Source organism: Podarcis muralis, chromosome 14 (genome assembly GCF_964188315.1).
Source record: "Podarcis muralis chromosome 14, rPodMur119.hap1.1, whole genome shotgun sequence".
NCBI classification, from domain to species: domain Eukaryota; kingdom Metazoa; phylum Chordata; class Lepidosauria; order Squamata; family Lacertidae; genus Podarcis; species Podarcis muralis.
Window position 1 is genome coordinate 55,763,437 of NC_135668.1, and position 21,820 is coordinate 55,785,256.

Below are 21,820 nucleotides of genomic sequence, written 5' to 3' on the forward strand. Positions count from 1 at the left end.
GGGGGGGGATACATGCGCCCACCACCAACTTGGGGGAATAAACGGGCGCATTAGACCGACCGGCAGCATCCCTTCGAGCAGGACTTCAAAATGCCTGCAAGTTCATTGCTTGACACTGGGGGCGAAGCAGGCCCAGACAGAGGGGGGGGCCATATGGGCCCCTTGGCCCGGGCCTCCGATTCCAAAGGGGGCGTGGGTCAGCATATTGATCTATATTTTCCATTTTGTCTTTATATGCAGATACGGTTCAAGCCTTGAAATAAAATTTTTTGTCAGCATAACTTTTGTGAAATTTATTTATATACTTACTTACTTATTTTTAAGACTTCAGTTATCCCCAGGGTAATAAAAAAAGGGGGGCACATTATCTACCTGGCCCGGGCCTCTGCCTGGCTCTGCAAGGCCCTGGGGCGAATTATGATCTGAAATTCTTCCAGTAAATACACAGAAGTCAGGGAGGGAGGTCAGGTGGTTCAGTAGATGTGTGCCCAGTGTTAACCTTTTCCTTCCAGCCTTAACATCACCATCAGCCTTCGAGGTTAGAGCATCAGGATCGCACCAGTCGGCTCACTGGGGCCGTTGCGCGTTGCTCGCCACCGACTGCAACGAGGCCTATTCAGTAGAGTCTGATTACATTCTCACAGCCTTCCCCACGCACCACTCCGTACATAGCAACAGGCACATGAGCTGGGGGTGGAGAGAAGATTGGGGAACTGCCTTTCTCCAGCAGCAACAGAGACCTCTGCTTGACCGCTGAGAAACAACAAATGCAGCATGAAACTAAAGCAATTCTTCGAGTCTCTGGATCGTGCGGGGAACACTTATTGCATGAATGAAAAACGTGTTTGGGCTCCTTTAATATCTTTGGAAAGCTGCATTTGGGTGCCTCCCCACCCCCTTATCTTAATTTCGACGCATTCTGATCTCAGAAAGTCCCTTATTGGGGGATGAGCTTTGAAGCCTTCTTGAACTGGCCAGCAGAGGGCGATATGGAATTTTGTTGCCATAGACTGGGGGGGGGGGGGGGGGCGGAGGGGCGGGGAGGGAAGAGTGAAAGGATCACAGGGAATTATTCCGGCTTGCTCCTTTGCAGCAGATGGCTCTGAAAGCACTTTGCAGCAAGCACTTCACCTTCATTAAAACAAAAGGGGGCAAATTAAAAACGAATTCGCAGAAATGCATTTGGAGCCCCCGGGAAAACAGTTCCACGTGCCATCGTGTTCCTAGTCTTCGTTGTCCTCAGTTGAGAGAAACCTCTCTTAGAATCATAGAATCATAGAGTTGGAATAGACCACAAGGGCCATCGAATCCAACCCCCTGCCAAGCAGGAAACACCATCAGAGCACTCCTGACATATGGTTGCCAAGCCTCTGCTTAAAGACCTCCAAAGAAGGAGACTCCACCACCCTCCTTGGCAGCAAATTCCACTGTCGAACAGCTCTTACTGTCAGGAAGTTCTTCCTAATGTTTAGGTGGAATCTTCTTTCTTGTAGTTTGGATCCATTGCTCCGTGTCCGCTTCTCTGGAGCAGCAGAAAACAACCTTTCTCCCTCCTCTATATGACATCCTTTTATATATTTGAACATGGCTATCATATCACCCCTTAACCTCCTCTTCTCCAGGCTAAACATGCCCAGCTCCCTTAGCCGTTCCTCATAAGGCATCGTTTCCAGGCCTTTGACCATTTTGGTTGCCCTCCTCTGGACACGTTCCAGTTTGTCAGTGTCCTTCTTGAACTGTGGTGCCCAGAACTCGACACAGTACTCCAGGTGAGGTCTGACCAGAGCAGAATACAGTGGCATTATTACTTCCCTTGATCTAGATGCTATACTCCTATTGATGCAGCCCAGAATTGCATTGGCTTTTTTAGCTGCCGCGTCACACTGTTGGCTCATGTCAAGTTTGTAGTCAACCAAGACTCCTAGATCCTTTTCACATGTACTGCTCTCAAGCCAGGTGTCCCCCATCTTGTATTTGTGCCTCTCATTTTTTTTGCCCAAGTGCAATACTTTACATTTCTCCCTGTTAAAGTTCATCTTGTTTGTTTTGGCCCAGTTCTCTAATCTGTCAAGGTCCTTTTGAAGTGTGATCCTGTCCTCTGGGGTGTTAGCCACCCCTCCCAGTTTGGTGTCATCTGCAAATTTGATCAGGATGCCCTTGAGTCCATCATCTAAGTTGTTGATAAAGATGATAAGACTGGGCCCAAGACAGAACCCTGTGGCACCCCACTAGTCACTCTTCTCCAGGATGAAGAGGAACCATTGATGAGCACCCTTTGGGTTCGGTCAGTCAGCCAGTTACAAATCCACTGAGTGGTAGCATAGTCAAGACCGCATTTTACCAGCTTCTTTACAAGAATATCATGGGGCACCTTGTCGAATGGCTTGCTGAAATCAAGGTAGGCTACATCCACTGCGTTCCCTTCATCTACGAGGCTACCAGGCTCTGGAGGAAGAGGAAGCAAACACGCATTTGGTGTAAAAGGCGACAAAACGTATGGGGAAAGCCTCAGCCTCCATCAAAGTCCATTTTTGCAACATCAGGAACTTGTAGCCAGGCCTCACCTCTGAAGGTCTGCATCCAACATCTGTTACGAAACATGCCAGATGGGTTTCTCTTATGAAAAGGCGAATGCCAGTCCTGTGTTGCAGTGCTGGATTTACGTATAAGCTAAACAAGCTATAGTTTAGGGCCCTACTCTCTTGGCCCCCCCCAAAAAAAAAATTTAAAGGGGATAAAACCCCTAGATGTACATTTCCAACATATAAGATAAAAATGAGAGTACCCCTAAACATTTTTAAAGAAAAAAGCACCACATAGAACCATATAATTTTAGAGCTGGAAGGGACCCCCAGGGTCATCTACTACCCCATTAGGGGCTGCAAGTTTTAATTTACACCTCATATCCCCTCATGGCTCCTTCTAACCTCCCACCCGCCCAAAGTTTGGGTGGATTTGCAGTGCAGCTGTTAACTATGAGAGCTGAGCATGGTGCCTCCATGCCCAGGGGCAGTCTACCTGCCTCTGCTTGCCAGTTCGCTGAGACAAGGAACAAACTACAGAAGAAACCCATTGCCTTGTGTTCTGCTGCTGGGCCCTCCATCTTTCCCAACATCAGGGTCTTTTCCCAGGAGTCTTCTCTTCTCATGAGGTGGCCAAAATATTGGAGCCTCAGCTTCACAATCTGTCCTTCCAGTGAGCACTCAGGGCTGATTTCCTTCAGAATGGAGAGGTTTGATCTTCTTGCAGTCCATGGGACTCTCAAGAGTCTCCTCCAGCACCATAATTCAAAAGCATCAATTCTTTGGCGATCAGCCTTCTTTATGGTCCAGCTCTCACTTCCATACATCACTACTGGGAAAACCATGGCTTTAACTATACGGACCTTTGTTGGCAAGGTGATGTCTCTGAAGTTGCCTTGGAAGCTGTATTGTCTACACTGGCTGGCAGCAACCCCCCAGGATTCCAGACCAGGCATGTTCCCAGCTCTACCTGGAGATGCTGCCATTCACAACCTGGGACCTTCTGCAGGCCAAGTATGGGCCCTTCCCTGACAAAGATCACACCCCTAATCACCATGTGATCCAATACCAAAAAAAGTCAGAAGAAAAACATAACTTTAAAATAAACAACATACCAAGTAAAGCAATATTCAATAATACTGAATACTCAATAATCCATTAGAATAGTAAAATTAAATATCTGTGCATAATAATCGAACAGTTTACACTTAACAATTACAGTAAAGAATTACTAAGCTATAATCAATAAAAATGATAGCAAGTCACAATGCATAAAATGCCACCAAACATACAAGCATGTCAGGCTCTAGTAATATCTCCATTTGCAGGATTCCTTTGGTAAGTCCCTAAACAGAGCACCTGTCATGGATCAGCAGAAGAGGCAGCAGCGAGCAGGAGGCTGGGAAGTCCATGTCCGGGACCGGCTGGATGAGGAGTGGGGGGAGCCTCCTGCCCAGGAGTCGTCCCTTCCCCCACCAGACAGAGAAGACATGGACTTAGACCCCAGGTCCTGGTGGTGGAGCAATGAGGAACGGTTAATAATACAGTAAATTAAGCGACTTAATGCCTGAAGTGAACAGGAATATCTGGTTGGCGTGAAGCCTTATGGTGTGGTTGTCATGTCTGGGACATCATGTATTCTGTCCTTTTGTATTTTTATCTCCCTCTGCACTGCCCGGTCCTCAGTGAGCCTGACTCTGGCCTTTCATATATAACTGTAATTTATTTATCTCACAGCTAACCTGCAGCAAAAAAATAATAATGTAATAAATTGATATACATTACATCTCCTAATACTGTAAAAAAGTTTTCTTCCCCAGTTTCCCCCCTTGCAGTTATATGTTATGTTGCATTTTTTGTTATGTAACTAATGTTGGGAATCAGTGAAATATTAGATATAAGCAAAACCTTGTATTCAAATAATATGCCTATTTTTATGCCCTTTAAGAACAAACGTGTGGACCTTCTTGTGTGTGAGAGTGCTTGTGAGCTCACATGGGGCGGGGCGGGGGCGGTGCCGAATTGAGTCTTTGACCCATGTAAGAAAGCCTAATTTCCCTGCCAGCAGCTGTGTGCACTTTGATCAGCAGCCTGGAGGGAATTAAACACAGATGAGGGATGTCTGAGGAAACGCTCACAGCTGTGCCTAGCCAGGCAAGATAGGGCTGGAAGTGCAGAGCACGTCACCACTGCACCTGTAACTGATTCAGATTGGAACCTGCCCTAATAGCCTTCCCTACTTAAGGACAGGCAGGTGTGAGGAGTGTGATGAAGACCAAGGAGGAGTGCAATGCATGCTGGGTGAAGGCGTTGCAGAAATGGCTGGAGCGAGGTGTGCGGAGGGACTGTCGCATACTGAGAGGAAACAAGGGAGAAGAGGGGGCAAGTTCTGCCAAGAGCAGCCAGATCCAGGACAGGTGCTGGCGGGGGGTGGAGTTGGAACTTCTGGGACTTTCACATTTTGCCCCTGCCTGCACCAAATGCTAACTGTGACAGCACCCCTTATGGAAGGAGAAAGAGAAAGGATTTAAAAATCAGGTTCGGGATTGTTTCTTTAGTTAAAAAAACGACCCAGCTTTTATTTCACCTCACACCACCTTTAGCTCCTTGGAGAAGAGGTGGGATATAAATACAAATGTGGGCTGGGCAAGGTGGATTTGCAGCTGGTTGGCTGACTAAACCCAGAGTGCTCGCACGTGGGAACCTCGGCTCTTAGTTTGGTACACGCACACTCCACGCACATTTGCACGCACACACACAAAGCTCAACACATTTGTTATTAAATGGCATAAAAATAGGCAGTATATATTATTTGACACTGTGCTTGTTAATAGTAGGAGCTTTCGGAGGCTTCGGTTAACTCAGGATTTAACTCTAAAGGTTTAGAAATGTTAAGAAAAACTTCTGCCAAGTTTTGGAGTTTGAAGTTTCCCTGAGTTTAAGTTGGCTTTAAAGGTAGCATTCTGGCTTCAGCTGCTGCTGCTTTTCTTAAATGTGCAGTTTAAAAGGCAAGCTTGCTTCATTTGTGTTTTTTTCCCCCCCAGGAAAACCAAAAACCCCCAGGTCATATATCTTTCCTAAGACAAGCATTTTCTAAAAGAAGCTAGTTATTGGACTTGATCAATCTAAAACAGGGCCAATTTGGAGAAAGGAGAAACTGGGAAAGTGTTTGAAAGAGGCTTGAGAAAAGTTTCTCCAAATATGAAAATATTTTGTGTGTAAAATATTTTGTGGTATGTGTGTATCTGGCTTTCATTCAACTTTCAGGAGCTCTCTGCAGATAGGATTCCTCAAATGATCTATTATTACTAAGACGTTGCATGACTGTATGACCAAAGGGAAAATTAGTGCCCCTTCCAGTAAAAGTAAATTGCTTGTCAACAGTAGAGCTTCCATGTGCAGAGAGGCTGGATCTGAGGTTGGATTTATTTGGTTAAAGGATCGTTAAAGGGCTGCATTTCCTAAAATCAGTGAAGATCCATGGGCGTAGCCAGGTCTTGGGGGGCAGAACCAACCTGATTGGTCAGTTAAGTATTATTGTTTTACTTGATGTGGGAGGGGGCAGCTGCCCCCCTGCCTCCCCTTCTTGGCTATGCCCAGGCCAAGACTGTCAGGTTTCCTTTTAACATAGCTTTTAAAAAGTCTTGGAGCCTTTTTGCCACCCCTCTTTGAGTTATGAAATCCTTTGAGTTTTGATGGGTAAATTTACTCCCAAGTAAGTTTCCTTCAAGGAGGTTCCTTTCAATTTTGTTTCGTTACTTATTTCAGGAAATAATACATTTGTAGTCATCTTGGGTTCCATGTAAGGTGAAGAATTGTTTCTTGCCAAGTAGAAAGTGTCCTGCAATTGCAATCCCAATGCAGCCTGACAGGACAGGACAGTGCTTGACGGGGAGCTGCATTGCGCAGGGAAAACGCTTACTCTCCTCCTCGCGTTCCTGTTTTAATTGTTGCTGTGTATGATGTCATGATTGTGTGTCCTCTCCCAGTTGGGGGTGTATACATGTTTGTCTGGTGGCAGACTGGTTACAAAGGTTTTGTGGGCTTGGAATAATCACTTTAAAATACCTGGCTGTCTTTTGCCTAACTTACCCTGTTTTCTTAACGTTCTGTTACATATCTAGGGTGACTGGGAAAACCGTAATTATTTTTAAAGGGTTTGTGTGTGTGCAGCGTGTGTTTAAAGTCTTTAAAAGTTGTTATATCCTGCAAGTCCTTTCCCAGGAATATAAGGAATTGTTTCACTTCCTTTGCCACAGCACAGGGTTATTTACATCTGTCTGGTTTGAGTCCTCAATGTCTAATTTCTCTCTTCTCTCGCCCATCCCACCATAAACAGCAGGGGGGGGGGGTGTTTCAGAGATCTGAACGTAAGAAAGCACACACCCAGGGGGTGTAGCATGTTGGGTGCTGGCCTTGTTTTTGAGGGGGGCCCGGCGTGGGGGGCCTGGGTCGTGCCCAGGTCCATAGGTAGGGGGTGGTGAGGAAGGCCCCCGCCAGGGGCGCAACCGAGCCCCCCCCCGCAAAATCTGCTCCGTTCGCCCCCTCGAGCGGGAGAACTTGCGCGCGCGGCGCCTCTTCTTGCTGCTTGCGCAGCCGGCGAGGGAATGAATGGGCAGGAGGGCGCGCGTGAGAGAGGGAGGGAAGGAAGGAAGGTGGGTGTCCTCTCGGGGTGGAGCTACCGGAGCCGGGGAAAAGGCGTCGGCAGGGGAGGCGGGGCAAGCACGCTCCAGACCCTGCTGGAAGGATGCGGAGGGGCAGCATATAATACCACCCGCGCCCCGCTTGCAGCTGGGGCAACAACCTCTCCCACAGCCCTATGCGGGAGCCCCAGAGTGCAAAGATATAATTTTTGATAATCACAATTATCAGAGTGCCTCTGGGCATGTGCAGATTGTTCCTCCCGATTCCGAAGTAGAAAGAGGTCCGCCTCCCGCTTTAGGAGGGCGAACGCTTCCGTCCAGGGCAAAGGTGGCGGTGAGGAGATGTGTGTGCAGAGGCGGAGCTAGGTGCACTTGCTGTGCACGCGGGGGCGGGGCTGTGCGGGGGCGGGGCTAGCCGTGTGTAGGGAGAGGAGGGCGGGCACCGCCCGCAGCGAGCGATGTCACCCCCAATGACACCCCCTTGACACCCAGGACGGGAAAACCCCACCGCACCCCACTTCCTCTGCCACTGTGTGTGTGGCTCTCCACCACCTGGTAGCCTAGGGCAGTGTTTCCCAACCGGTATTCCGCGGCACACTGGTGTGCCGTGAGACCTTGCCTGGTGTGCCGTGGGAGGGAGGCGGGCGAGTCGGGCGGCGAGAGGCGAGAGGATCGGGCGCGGCGGAGGCCAGCCCCGCGCTTGGAGAGGACGCAGCAGCCGTCGCCAAACCCGATCCTCCTCCTCCTGCTCTGCCGCCGTCCTCTGGCTCTCGGCCGGGAGGAGCCTGCGTCGACGGGGCGGGCGCCGAAGTTGGCAGATCCGCGCGCAGCCTCTCGCCTCTGCCCCTCGCCGCGCCGGCCCAGCCAGTCAGCCAGCCGAGGGCGGGCGCGCTCTCGCTCCTCGCTCGCTCTATCCGTGGCCGCGCCCGGCGCCAGCCCCGCGGGACGACGCTGCGACGGGCGGCCTTGTGTCGCGAGGGGCGGAGCCCAGGGGAAAGGACCGCCCAGCAGGCGCGGCTGAGGCGCGCATGCGTGGCTGGGGGGGTGCGCGCCCTCTGCTCTCTGCCTCTCTCCCCCTCCCCCCTCTGGACCCCGCGCGCGAGGCTCTCCGGGGGCGGGAAAAGGGTTTCCCTCAGGCGGAAGGCCCCGTGGGAGCCGGGAGGGGGGGAGCCGCTGCTCTGGCTCCCCCCCGCCCCGAACCGGCTCTTCCTTTCGGTTCTGGCGGGGAGCGCGCTCCCCCCCCTTGCGCTCCGCTTTCCCCTCAGAAGAGCCCCCTGCTCCCCGTAATCGAGGGTGATCGTGCCCAGGGGCTCGCCAGATCCCCCTCCGGACGTCTCTTAGTCCCCACACGATCCCAGGAGCGCGACGTGGAAGTGTGTGGACACCCGCAAAGGTCAGGGATGCTTCTCAAACCGCCAAGAGGCAAAGCCAACGTCCCCCTCACCTGGCCCAGGAGGATATCTTTAACATCCTTTTGACACTAATCAATAAGTTACATTTTTTATCTTTTTTATTTAGCTATAAATGCCAGGCCATCTCTCTTCTCTGCCTGGAGAGGAACAGATTGCTCTTGCCAGAGGTCAGATGTGATGGACTTGAGAGGCTTCCCTGCTTTCCACCATTCTGTCTGTCTTGACTGCCCCCCCCCCTGTTTCTTTTTCAACTTTCTCTCCAGACTTCCCCTATCAGCATAAAATTAGGTAGAAGAAGCTTGGTTCCCTACCCCTGATCCAGTGCAGGGGGGGGGGGACGACAAGCAGTTGTAGACAACCTTATTTTAAAAGTTCTCTTCATGTAACTTTAGTACAATTACAGCCTCTGTATATCATTTATATCAGAAGTGGGGAGATGATAAATTATGCTGTACCATGCAGCACTAGGGACGCGGGTGGCGCTGTGGGTAAAACCTCAGCACCCAGGGGTTGCCGATCGCATGGTTGGCGGTTCGAATCCCCGCGGCGGGGCAAGCTCCAGTCGTTCAGTCCCAGCTTCTGCCAACCTAGCAGTTCGAAAGCACCCTTATGTGCAAGTAGATAAATAGGGACCGTTTCCGTGTGCTGCGCTGCTGCTGGCTCACCAGAGCAGCTTCGTCACGCTGGCCACGTGACTCGGCCGGGAGGAGCCTGCGGCGACGGGGCGGGCGCTGAAGTTGGCAGAAGTTGGCGCGCCTCCTCGGCAGCGCCTTCGTCCTCCTCCTCCTGCCTCTGCTCTCCTCCGGCGGCGGGGGCGCGCCGCCCTCCCCGGCCGGGGGGCTCGGCGGGGCCCGTGGGGAAGGAGGCCATGTTCGCGGCGCGCGGGATCGCGGCCCCCCTAGCCCGCCTCCTGCCCGCTCCCCTCCCCCTGCGCGCTGCCCTAGCCGTGCGAGTCTCCTCCCCCTGCGCCGCCGTCCCCTTTCCACATCCTAGGAGCCGCGGTCTGCCTACCGCCCCCGGGCCGCGGCGCGGCTCCCAGCCCGGGCTGGCCTCCGCCTCCTGGGACGCGCGCCCACCCCCGCGGCCCCCCAAACTTCGGAGCAACTCTCCAGACGCTTCTCCCCCGCCTCGGTCTCCCTCCTTTCCACTTCTCTTCCCCCCTTCCTTCCCTCTTTCTTTCTCTTTCTCTCCCACCCGCCTTTCCTTCTATTAACTTTCCTTTCCCCTCCCTTCGTCCTTCCTACTTTTACTCCTGGGCTCCTCCCCCCTTTGCGCAGCCACAAATCAATCAATCTCTCTTTTTTCCCCTCTCTCTCTTCTTTGCTCAGACGCAAAAAAGCGCCGCTTTTTGGAAATCCGGACTGCTGTCCCCGCTGAAACGATACTTTAAAAAAGGAAGAACCCACTGGCTCTTATTTCTGTTTAAAGCAGTAGATCCCGAACTCTTTTGGCCCACTGCCCCCTTGGTTCCACATCCCCCAGTGTCCCCTATGCTTACTCTATAGAAAGCATTACAGGGGTTAACGCGGCTCGCTAAGGAAGATATTAATAGAATTCTGCATTTGGGGGGAGACCCTAACAGTCATCTACCATTACCTTCTATACTGTTACTAATTTTTTTTTTTTTTTTTTACATAAGTAAAAAGTGACCTTTCCCTATCTGGCATGGTGGTGTGCCTCGAGATTTTTTTCATGAAACAAGTGTGCCTTTGCCCAAAAAAGGTTGGGAAACACTGGCCTAGGGGACCTCGTCCTCCTCGCGAGAGGCGGAAAGAAGAGCCAACTTGTCCGTGGCTAGGGGGCGCAATCTGGACGGTTCTGCCTCGTGACCACCAAGTGCTGCGTCCACTGGCCGGGCTCCCGGCTGCGCGGGAGGGCAGGCGGGTGGGGCAACATGGCCCTGCTTTGCTGCGGTGTAGCTGAAACCTGCGCCTCCATAGAAAGGGAGGTGTCAAAGATTAAATGCCTCCAATCGCAACTAGGGGTGATATGGCCTTGATACCCATTTTAGTTATAATTCCAAGGGTTTGCAAATTGTCTACAGAGAAGGCACCCCAGACCCCTTGCTGACAGGGCAATGGATCGCTGTCTAAGCCCACCTGCTCACTCATTATGTGAATCAAGTATTCATAATACCAACAGGGGAGTGCCCGGTTTCCTTCTGGCTGTGCTTCCCCTTGTAGTTTACCAAAAGTGGGCCACTAGGCAGCAGCACCCCCTCACTGGGTAAGTGAAAAACAGGCGGGCCTCCCACTTATTCCACACCTCATGTCTTTCCCTGCTGATTCCGCCAAGCCCGTTCCCATGGCTGTGGTTTCACTAGATAGGTGGGACAGTGGGAATCTCGTTCATCCATTCCTGCGTGTCACTAGATGAGGAATTTGGCTCTTTTTTTGTCATCATCGGGGCACCACGCCCCTCAGACGTTGCCCCTCTTTATCCCCAGAGGTACGGATTATTTTCTAGCAGTCCCATGCTATACCTGGGCAATTTTCTGGGCGCTCACATCCCAGCACCGAGGGAGGCTCTTGTTTTGTTAAAGATGGAATGAGCATAAATGCCTCCAATCACCACTCATGGTGAGAGAACCTTAAGGTCTTGCTTCCAGACAATACCCCAGGCTAACAGGTCCTCTGCTGAGCGATCACTCCACACCCCTCTGCAGGAGAGTGTTGCAGATGTGGTTCTCAGGTCTTCCGCTAGTAGCACTCTTTTTTTTAATTTTAAATATATATTTATTAATTTAAAATAAATACTTTTATGAAAAAACAGACGTACATACAATCAATCAATCAATCAATCAAACAAACAAACAAACAAACAAACAAACAAACAAATAACAGAAAAAATCAAACAAACTACACACCATAAGATACAGAAGATTAATATAATTATCATCATATATACTCCTGTTACTGAACACAATTATAAAACTTAGAGAAGAAATTTAAAACTGGCTTCCAGTTAATCTCATTGTACTTTATCTATCCATTACTTTATACCGCACAGTTACATATTTCTTATATAATTCCTTTTTACCTCCCTATGAACTTATAGTTATACAATACAGGGATCAGTCTAATTCTGCCAAGATGTTTCCTTTTATTCCATATTTTTCTAAATATTCTTTAAAGATTCCCCAATCCTTATAGACTTTTTGTTTTGGTTGACCTCTTACGCTTCCTGTTGCTTTCGCTAGCTGCAGATATTCTACCATTAGGATTTGCCAATCTTCCGTGTTGGGTATTATTGTGTTTTTCCAATTTCTTGCTACTAAAATTCTGGCCATCGTTATTCTGTACATGAACAATGTTCTTTTTCAATTTCCTTATTTCTTTTGGCAAAATGCTTAATAAAAATATTTCTGGCCTCTTTTTGAACGTTAATTTAAATAATTTTAAAATTTCTTCATATATATTATTCCAAAAAACACAAATATCTGTACATTTCCACCACATATGCAAATAAGACCCAATTTCTTAATTACATCCCCAACATATAGGTGATCTGTTCTTATACTTTTTAGCAAGTTTTTCTGGAGTTTGATGCCATCTATACATCATCTTAATTGTGTTTTTCCTGAGACTGTAGCAGGCCGTGAATTTTATGTCTTCCTGCCATAATTTTTCCCATTGTTCCATGTACATATTATAACCCAAATCTTGCGCTCATGTCACCATTACGGCTTTCACTTGTTCTTCCTTTACCTCCCATTCCAATAGGAGGTCGTATACCCGTGAGATATATTTTCCTTTACTTTATATCAATATTTTTTTCAAATTTTGATGTTTCTTTTGCAAGCCCTACTTTTTTATCAGTGGTTAATCTTTGATGTATTTGAAAATATTGCAGCCAGTCTGTTAAATGCCCTTTAATTTCTTCATATTTTTTCCAGTATAGGTTCATCCTGTTGTCCTTCTAATAATCATCGGTATGTGGCTCATTCCCCTTCCATATTTCTTTTTCTTAACTGCCTGTGCTTCTGTAGGTGAGTTCCACAGGGGGTTCTTGGGTTCTAGTATTCCTTTATATTTTGACCAGATCTTATATAATTATTTCCTTATTAAATGATTCAGGAAGCCCCTGTGGACCTTTACCTTCTCATATATTAAATAGGCATGCCACCCATACTGATGATCATATCCCTCCAAATCTAATACATCAAAATCCCTTAATGTTATCTAATCTTTAATCTATAGTAGTGCTGCAGCTGCATGATATAACTCTAGATCAGGGAGTGCGAAGCCTCCTCTCTTTTTTATCACTTGGTAGCGCTCTTTAACCAACTCCAGGAGACTAGTGTTGCCAGCGTAGTAGTGGACTTTCTCAGCATGAGCCCTCCGCAGGTCCACCTGTTCGTCCACAGGTATGTCTGGGCCTAATATCCCCGGGAGGAAAGCCTCCATTTTTTAAAATGAAGGATACCTTAATAATTCTTTTGAGTTCATTATAAATTACATTGCAAAATTCCTTTATTTTCTTACAGGTGCACCACATATGTAACATTGAGCCTTCTGCTCCCCCACATCTCCAGCATTTACTTGAAATGTTCTTAGACATTTTGGATAATTTTAGTAGTGTTAAGTACCAGTGGAATTGCATCTGCATAAAATTTTCTTTCAAGGTGTAGCATGCGGTGAACTTCAGAGATTTTCCCAGGCATTCATTGGAATACTATAGCCAAAATCTTGAGCCCACTTGACCATTACAGATTTTAGAGGATTACAGATTGGAGAGGATTTTCACTTTAGAGTTGATCAGTTCTTTTCCAATGTAGAGGGTTCCATCGCAAAACCCATTTCTCTAGTTTAAATACCTCGTAAAGTTGGTAATATTGTAACCAACCTGACAGATGTTCTCTCATTTCTTCAGAGCCTTTTCATTCCTCTTCCTTTCATATTTTTTCTTCTTCACTGCTAGTGCTTCAAGGGGAGATATCCACCACAGAGTTTTAGGTTCAAGCAAATCTTTGTATTTTCCCAAACCGTATAGAGAGGTTTCCTTATAATATGATTATTTTTTTTGTGTGGATCTTAACTTTATCATAACCTTAAGTAGGCATGCCAGCCATAACGGTTGTAATGTCCTTCCAGGTCTAGAAGGTCTGTGTTTTGTAGTGTACACCATTCCTTGATCCAGGAGAGATAGGCCGCTGCATGAGACCTGTAGCAGACTTGGAGAACGTGGTTCAGAGTTTTGGGCATCTGGCACCCGCCGCGACATAGCCGGTCAGCTCTCCGTCCCCTGGCCAAGCGGGACCTGGTCGGAAGCGCATTGATGTGCATCCGAATGGAGTTACGACAGTCCTTGCCCAACAGGAACTTAGTGCAGCCCAGTTGTGCTGGCTACGGGTTTTCCCAGACTCCTTCAATGCACAACCATTCACCGATTGGTACAGGAGACTGGCCCATCGGCGTTTTTGTGCCTGAGCTGGGAACAGGCAGTTCCCCCTCTCTAGTAGCCGCCCCTCTAACAGAGAGAGCTCCCACCTCAGAAAGGTCCCAGATGTAGACTGCTCCGTCCTTACCAGTGGCAGTCGTAGGAGCTGATCCCTACAAAGTCGTAGCATCATCCAGCGCATCGCCGGAATTCCTAGGCCTCTGTCACTGATCTTAGTGTGGAAGTACGCGACAGGCGTACTATCCAGGAGACCTAGCCACTTTCTCACTGCCGTCCTCACACAGCGGTCCACTCTGTTGAGCAGCCCCACTGTGGTTGAGCCCATAGAGAGCTGATGGTATAGCGACGGCACGAAAGCCAAACATCCATTGCTGAGGCTTCAAGGGAGCTTTGCCGATGGTGTCCAGGAGCTCCCTGAGATGGTCCAGAGGCCGAGTTGCCATGCATCCTTCTGGCGTGAAGGGCACGCCCAGGTAGCACCACTGGTCCGACCGCTTGAGAGCTTGCAATGGTTTGCTGTTACAGGTGAATACCTGCCGCAGGTTCACCACTGTTTTCTTCTCCTTGGGGATGACTTCCAAGGATACTGTCAAGCTCTTCCCAGAGTTTACAGTGAGGCCACATAGTGCTAGATGTCTACCCACTATGTCAATGGTAGTTTGTAGCCCTACTGGTGTAGACGCCACAAACACCAGGTCGTCTGCAAAGGCTACGCCGTTCACTGTCACGCCTTCTCCCACGTCGGCCCCTAAGTCCTTCGGTATCTTCCGAAGGAGACGGTCCATGATCATATTAAATATGCAGGGTGACATGGGGTCACCCTGCTTCACTCCACACCTGGGGTGAAATTCCTGGGAGGTCGCGTCACCGCACGAAAGTATGGTGGTACTCCGGTCATTGACATGACTCATATAGTGTGTCATTGGGTCGGGGATCCCCATCATCTGAAGGGTTTCCTTGATGGTACTATGGGCCACAGAGTCAAACGCTTTCGCCACGTCCAGGGATGCCAAGTACAATGGTTTCGACCGCTGCTTGTGGTTCCGGAGTACCATATCCAGGAGGAAGATGTTTTCGGAACACCCATCGAACTGCTGGAAGGCCCGTTGTCTAGGGTCTAGGTCGACTTCCCGAGTCAACCGCACAGCCAGGACCTTGTGGAAGACTCTGGTCAATACTGGGGAGACAGTTATGGGGCATAAGTCTCCCGGATCTTGGGCACAATCTTTTTTGGGAATCAGTGTTGTTCGAATCCCCAGCAACGACTGGGGGCATTTCCCACATACCATTATTAGGTTGAAGAGCCACTCCAGCGCACCTAGAGGCAGCTTCTTCACCTGTTTGACAGTCATTCCATCAAGTCCTGGTGCCGTTGAGTAGCAAATATTCAAACGAGAACTTTGAAGGCCGAAGTGGAGAAGGGTTCCATGTGAACAGCAGTTGAACATGGGTCAGTCGGTCCTAACCAATTCCTGGTAGGCCTGCTGGCGCCTATGGGCTTTTATCGCCTCAGCTGTTCTCTCTGGGAATTTTTCCATCAGGGCTAGGTTCATATGGCATGCCCCCTAGGTTAGGAGTCTAGCCTCCTCTCTTGCCAGCAGTGCTGTTTCCTCAGGGGTCCATCTCCTTTTCACCTGATGAGTGTTGTGCGTCATACCAATCTGGGTGGGCTCGTCGGTGATGGACACCACGTCCGGTCTTGGTGTTAAAGGCTCTCTCGCAATCTGGGTGTTCGCATACGAAAACTGGTTGTTCCACTGCAGGAACTACACCAGGCCCAGCAGCACAGGAGCTGCTCCTCACCTGGGTGGTTCGGTCAGATGACCCGCCACCTCTCTTTGTGTTTCCGCAACGATTCATACCCGCAAGGGGTCTGGGTGAGGATGAGCTGAACCTCTCTGGCAAGGACCCAGAGGTTCAGATAAGCCTTCCCTGTTAGCCGCCTAAAGACGTTGCCGCCTAAAGACGTTGCCCGACTCTCACCACGAGGAGATAGGGATAGATCGATCAGTATAACATCACAGATCATCAGCTGCCATTTTTTTTAAAATCATCATCGGGACGCCACACCCCTCAGACACTGCTTCTGATTAACCACAGAAGTACGGATTTTTTATACAAGCAGTCCCGTGCCAGCCTGGGCAATTTCCTGGGCGCTCACAAACCAGCACTGACGGTGGCCGTTGTCTTGTTAAAGATACTATGAGCATAGATGCCACCGATCAACACCCGAGACGAGAGAACCTTGAGATCTTGTTTCCGGACAATACCCAGGGCCAACAGGTCCTCTGCCGAGCGATCACTCCACACTCCTCTGCAGGAGAGCGTTGCAGATGTGGTGCTCAGGTCTTCCACTTGGTAGCGCTCTTTTACCAACTCCAGGAGACTGGTGTTCCCTGCGTAATACTGGACTTTCTGGGCGTGAGCCCTCCGCAGGTCTGCCTGCTCGCCCACCACCTGGGCGTCGATTATATGTGCGGTTCGTCCAATACTCGCTACTATGTCAGGTTTCCTCAAACCTTCTGATGTTCAAAAGTGAGGCTCCAAATCCACATGATACCCCTGTCTCCAAAGTCCTTTAGCGATATATTTTACTACAGCATTATGCTGGCGGACCCTAGCCGCATGAGACCTGTAGCAGACTTGGAGAATGGTGGTACTCCGGTCATAGACATCACTTATATAGTGTGTCATTGGGTCGGGGATCCCCATCATCTGAAGGGTTTCCTTGATGGTACTATGGGCCACAGAGTCGAATGCTTTCGCCACATCCAGGGATGCTAAATACAACGGTTTCGACCGTTGCTTGTGGTACCGAAGTACCATGTCCAGGAGAAAGATGTTTTCGGAACACCCATCGAACTGCTGAAAGGCCCGTTGTCTGGGGTCTAGGTCGACTTCTCTAGTCAACTGCGCAGCCAGAAACTTGTGGAAGACTCTGGTCAGTACTGGGGAGGCAGTTATAGGGCGGAAGTCTCCTGGATCTTGGGCATGATCTGTTTTGGGAATCATTGTTGTTCGAGTCCCCAGCAACGACTGGGGGCATTTCCTACATACCATTATTAGGTTGAAGAGCCGCTCCAGAGCACCTAGAGGCAGCTTCTTCACCTGTTCCACAGTCATTCTGTCAGGTCCTGGCGCCGTTGAGACCGATGATATGGCTCTCTTAATCTCAGCAGCCGTCATGGGTTCCCATAAGGATGTTATAACATCCCTCCTGGGGCCAGGGCCAGGTGAGCAGTCTGGAGCCCTGGTCTTTAGCTTTTTGCAGTACGGAAAGGGGCTCGCGTCATTTTCTATTGGCACATCCCTGTTCTTATCAAGAGCCCACTTAATACATTTAGTGGGACTCTTATGGCATAGATGTTGGAACTTGGCATACTGCTCTCGCCTCTTCCGCCTATTGGACGTCTGTTGTTCTTGGCTACTTCGTTCCCCTCTCTGCGCCCTCCAGGGCCGCGTACCCTGCATGCCCCGCACAACCAGGGACAGCTCTTCGTACACGTTGGTGAGCGTCCTCGACCCGACGGTGGCACTCAGCCTTTCCAATCGCACGAGGTGTTCCGTGGTGGTTGGCATTCTGGGGAGCTGCTGCAGGTGTTGTATCAGCCTGTCACACAACTGGGTATTTGAAGCTTCCACCACAGGTTGAGGGGCTGGTCCGTCTACCACCTCTAGCTGTTCCTGGGAATACGTCGCCACCAATTCCCGGTAGGCCTGCTGGCGCCTATGGGCTTTAATCGCCTCCGCTGTTCTCTCTGGGAATTTCTCCATCAGGGCTAGGTTCATATGGCATGCCCCCGAGGTGAGGAGTCTGGCCTCCTCTCTAGCCAGCAGTGCTGTTTCCTCGGGGGTCCATCTCCTTTTCACCTGATGCGTGTTTTGTTGCGCGTCATACCAGTCTGGGTGGGCTCGTTGGTGATGGACACCGCGTCCGGTCTTGGTGTTAAAGGCTCTCTCGCAATCTGGGTGTTCGCATACGAAAACTGGTTGTTCCACCGCAGGAACTACACCAGGCCCAGCAGCACGGGAGCTGCTCCTCACCCAGGTGGTACGGTCCAATGACTCACCACCTCTCTTTGCGGTTCCGCAAGGATTCATATCCGCTTGGGATCTGGGTGAGGATGAGCTGAACCTCTCTGGCAAAGACCCAGAGGTTCAGATAAGCCTTCCCTGTTAGCCGCCTAAATACGTTGCCGCCTAAAGACGTTGCCCGACTCTCACCACAAGGAGGTAGGGATAGGCACGTGGAAAAGACTGCCGAAGATCGATCAGTATAACATCACAGATCATCAGCTGCCATTTTCCTTAAGAGAGTCATAGTTACTCCCGCCGTTTACCCGCGCTTCATTGAATTTATTCACTTTGACATTCAGAGTACTGGGCAGAAATCACATCGCGTCAACACCCGCTGCGGGCCTTCGCGATGCTTTGTTTTAATTAAAGAGTTGGATTCCACTGGTCTGCACCAGTTCTAAGTCAGCTGCTAGGCGCCGGCTGAGGCGGGACAAGGCATTAGGCTATTATTTTTTGGGGGGGGATTTTTTTTGGGAGTGACTAGTTTATTTTGTATTATGGTGTGTTTTGTAGCACTAGTTTTTAATCCTGCTCTCTTCTATCTGTTTGGATGGAGGCTGTTTGTTTGACAATGCTGTAAGCATACAGCATACAGCCCTCCGATCACAACCCATGGTGATGGAGCCTGGAGATATTTCTTTCCTATTATTCCTAAAGGCAACAGTTCTTTTATGCTCATTTAATGGCAGTCTTACGGAAGTTACATGTAACTTGCACTTTCTGTTGCACAGTGTCTGTAGACTACTGTAACACCCTTGTATTGGTTCAGGGTCTCAGATGTATGGCATCCACCTCTACACAATCTGTCAAGTCTTCTGCCTCTGGCTAGACATTTTCATATTGGGAGCACATTGATCCAGAGTTTTATGGAATTAAAGTAATCCCTTCCGGACAGAAAAAACGTGCAACCATGCCTCTTGGTTTGGTGTTTTTTATTCTTCTTCTAATCCCCACCATCAATGTGCTCCCCTGCTTCATCAAACCATCTTTCACTCAGGGCCCCTGTTGTATGCAGGAAGTTTCCTCTGTTACTGAAGTGACGTTCCATTACCTTCAGTTCCTTTGCCAGGAAGTTCCCAGCTAAGGACTGCTCGCCGACCTGCTTAAAGGCAATTTATGAAGGTGTTCTCTATGCAGGCTCCGTATGCTCCATCTCAGGCATTGCAAACAGGGACCTCCATCATTTACCTTGATGTGAAACTACGCCACAAGTCTGGATGCCGGGAGACCAAGCCAGGTTCTACTTGTCCTTGAGCAGTGGTCCATGCAGGTAAGCATTTGCACCCCTCCAACTCTAATGACAGCTGGTTGTAAAAGTAGGGTAGGACCACAGTCTGTAGTCGGAACACCCTGTGTTGTGGTTTCAGGGAACCCTTCCTCAAGATTTCCCTTGCAGCCTCTCAAGGGGCTGCATTGCCATTCTTCTCTCAGTGGTGAATGGGATCCTAAGCTATTTCCATTTGCCTGACCTCTTTAGTGCCATTTTAGCATTGACCACCACTTTCTTTTGGGGACGTTCTCCAGGGAGACCATTAGGCACTTCTGGTAATGATGGTAAGCCCACATAGTGCCAGATGCTCCACCACTGCGTGAGGGCTGTGAGGTTGGATACTCAGCTCTTCAAAGGAGCTGCTGTTTTTCCTAGCAGCGGGTATCATGCATTGGAACCACAAAATGCATGAATGGATTATAGAATAGTAGAGTTGTAAGAGACCTGGAATCATCTAGTCAAAGCTCCTGAAATTCAGGATTACTGGAACAGCAAGTCCAAATTCTGTCTGGGTCATCCAAAACCCTGAAGGGGTGGGCTCCCATTCTGGAAGATGCATGACAGCTGTCTAACAACTGGAAGACTGGAAAGGGATCCCCTGTGGAAAAGCTAAGGGGGTGATGGGTGCTCCTCCAGTTCTTTGAGTGTGGAAAGTGTAGCCTGCTGCACAGTTGTCTACATGAGCCTCAGAAGGTTCTGTGTCTGGAGAGAAGGATTGATAGGTACAGCTCCTGCTGTGGTCCCCACTGAATTGGGGCTTTGGATGCCTATTGGCACTTATGGTACAATAACCCCAAGATCTGGGTGAGCCCTGGAATGAGTGCAAGCACTTGGGGGGGTGGTGTGAAATGAGAAGTAAATCTGATCCTCCATGCTCTGCAATAATTTTCCTACCAGCCTGGGAGAAGATCAACTGCACACCACTGAAGTTCTGAGCCCAGCTTGGACAAGGCGATGATGTGCCCAGAGTAATAATACCTTTATTGTCATCATATAACCTGTGTACAATGAAATTAAATGAGCCTCCCTCCTCCCTCCAACACTCAATCTCGTTACACTCTGTGTGCTTATCGAACAAAACACCACCTCGCAAGTCAATTTTGCTATGTTATTTTCCGTTCAACAGCCTAACAGCCCATGGATAGAAGCAATTTTTGAGCCTGTTGGTACAACTGATTATACTTCTATATCTCCTGCCCGAGGGTAGTAGACCACCTGAGTTATCTTGATTTTCCATGTGAGGTCCTCACTAAGGTAAACTCCCAGGAATTTAAAGCAGGAGACTCTCTCCACACAGCACCCCCCCCCCAATATACAATGGGGCAGGTTCCCCTCTCTTCTTCTGGAAGTCCAACAGCATCTCCTTTGTCTTACTAATATTTAGGTGCAAGTTATTCTCTGAGCACCTAACCAAGATTTGTTTGTTCATTAATAGGCTGCCACTGGAGTGGATATTGGGATTGGTCCTAGGTTTCCTCTGCTGGATGTATCCATACCTGTGCCAGAATGTTCCTGTACTTCACGTGGATCTGGAGCTTGGCGGTCATGAATTCTCACTGGGGCAGCAGAAGTTTCTGCCGTGATTGGACTTATTGTTTGGCAGCAAACGGTGACACATATAATGTTGGATCTGCATGCAGATAACCAGAACATGGACATGGAGACTTTCTGTGATATTTCAAGTTGTTAAATAAAAATGATTTGTGTATTAGAATATATATTTCAGATAAGTCTAGCTAAATAAGATGGTGCATGCTTTATATCAAGGTTGTGCCAAGGTAGCCAGATTTGAACATGAATCGTGGAGGACCATGGTCCAGGGGTGGTTCCAAGGACTTGCAGGGGGTGGAACCACTTACTGGTGTTTTTTGTTACAATTATAACTATCAGATTGCTTCATTGCATATTTTTGCATTGCTGTTGTGGGTTTTTCTTGTAAGCTGAGTAACAGATTCACTGCATAACTCCACTCCTTCTAGACCCCGAGGAACTTGCGGAAGATTGGGCGTGTAGATTGTTAGGGTGATCTAGAAGGGGTGGGTTGTGTTGAACCAAAGGTGAACTGTTCTGGAAGCTCTGCAAACACCATTTTGGTAGTCAAGATAACCCCACAATTAATAGGTAGTTGTTGTAGTGATGAGCTCATATAAGCTAATTGGCTTGTTTTGATGCTATCCTTAACTGGGGGCTTCGGGTGCATGGAGTCCAGAAAGAGGAGCTAGCTATAAGTCTGTCCTGCAACTGTAAAGGGTGGGAGGCCTGGCAGACTGATTTGCTGTAATAAAGCTTTTAATAAAGCACTAGAACTGATCACTCTGGAGTTTGACTTCCTTCTGTGGTACGCCTGCACCCAACCGCTCCCACAAGACCTCCTTTGGATCTGCAGTTCAGAACATCATACCAGGCAGCCTTTGGCTCTGGGTAGACTGGGTTGTTGACCCCCTTCAGGTAGATCAAAGCTCTTCAGTCTACGCAGTGGAGAACTAAGGCTGTCAG

At 49.1% G+C, this 21,820-nt stretch overlaps 1 long non-coding RNA gene across 1 annotated transcript; it reads left to right on the forward strand.

Moving 5' to 3' along the window:
- The first annotated feature begins 4,821 nt into the window (after positions 1-4,821).
- On the forward strand, positions 4,822-21,554 carry LOC114584117 (uncharacterized). Its single transcript, XR_003703630.2, has 3 exons — positions 4,822-4,854; positions 19,192-19,324; positions 20,760-21,554. It is a non-coding gene; the product is annotated as an uncharacterized LOC114584117 (long non-coding RNA).
- The last annotated feature ends 266 nt before the right edge of the window (positions 21,555-21,820 follow it).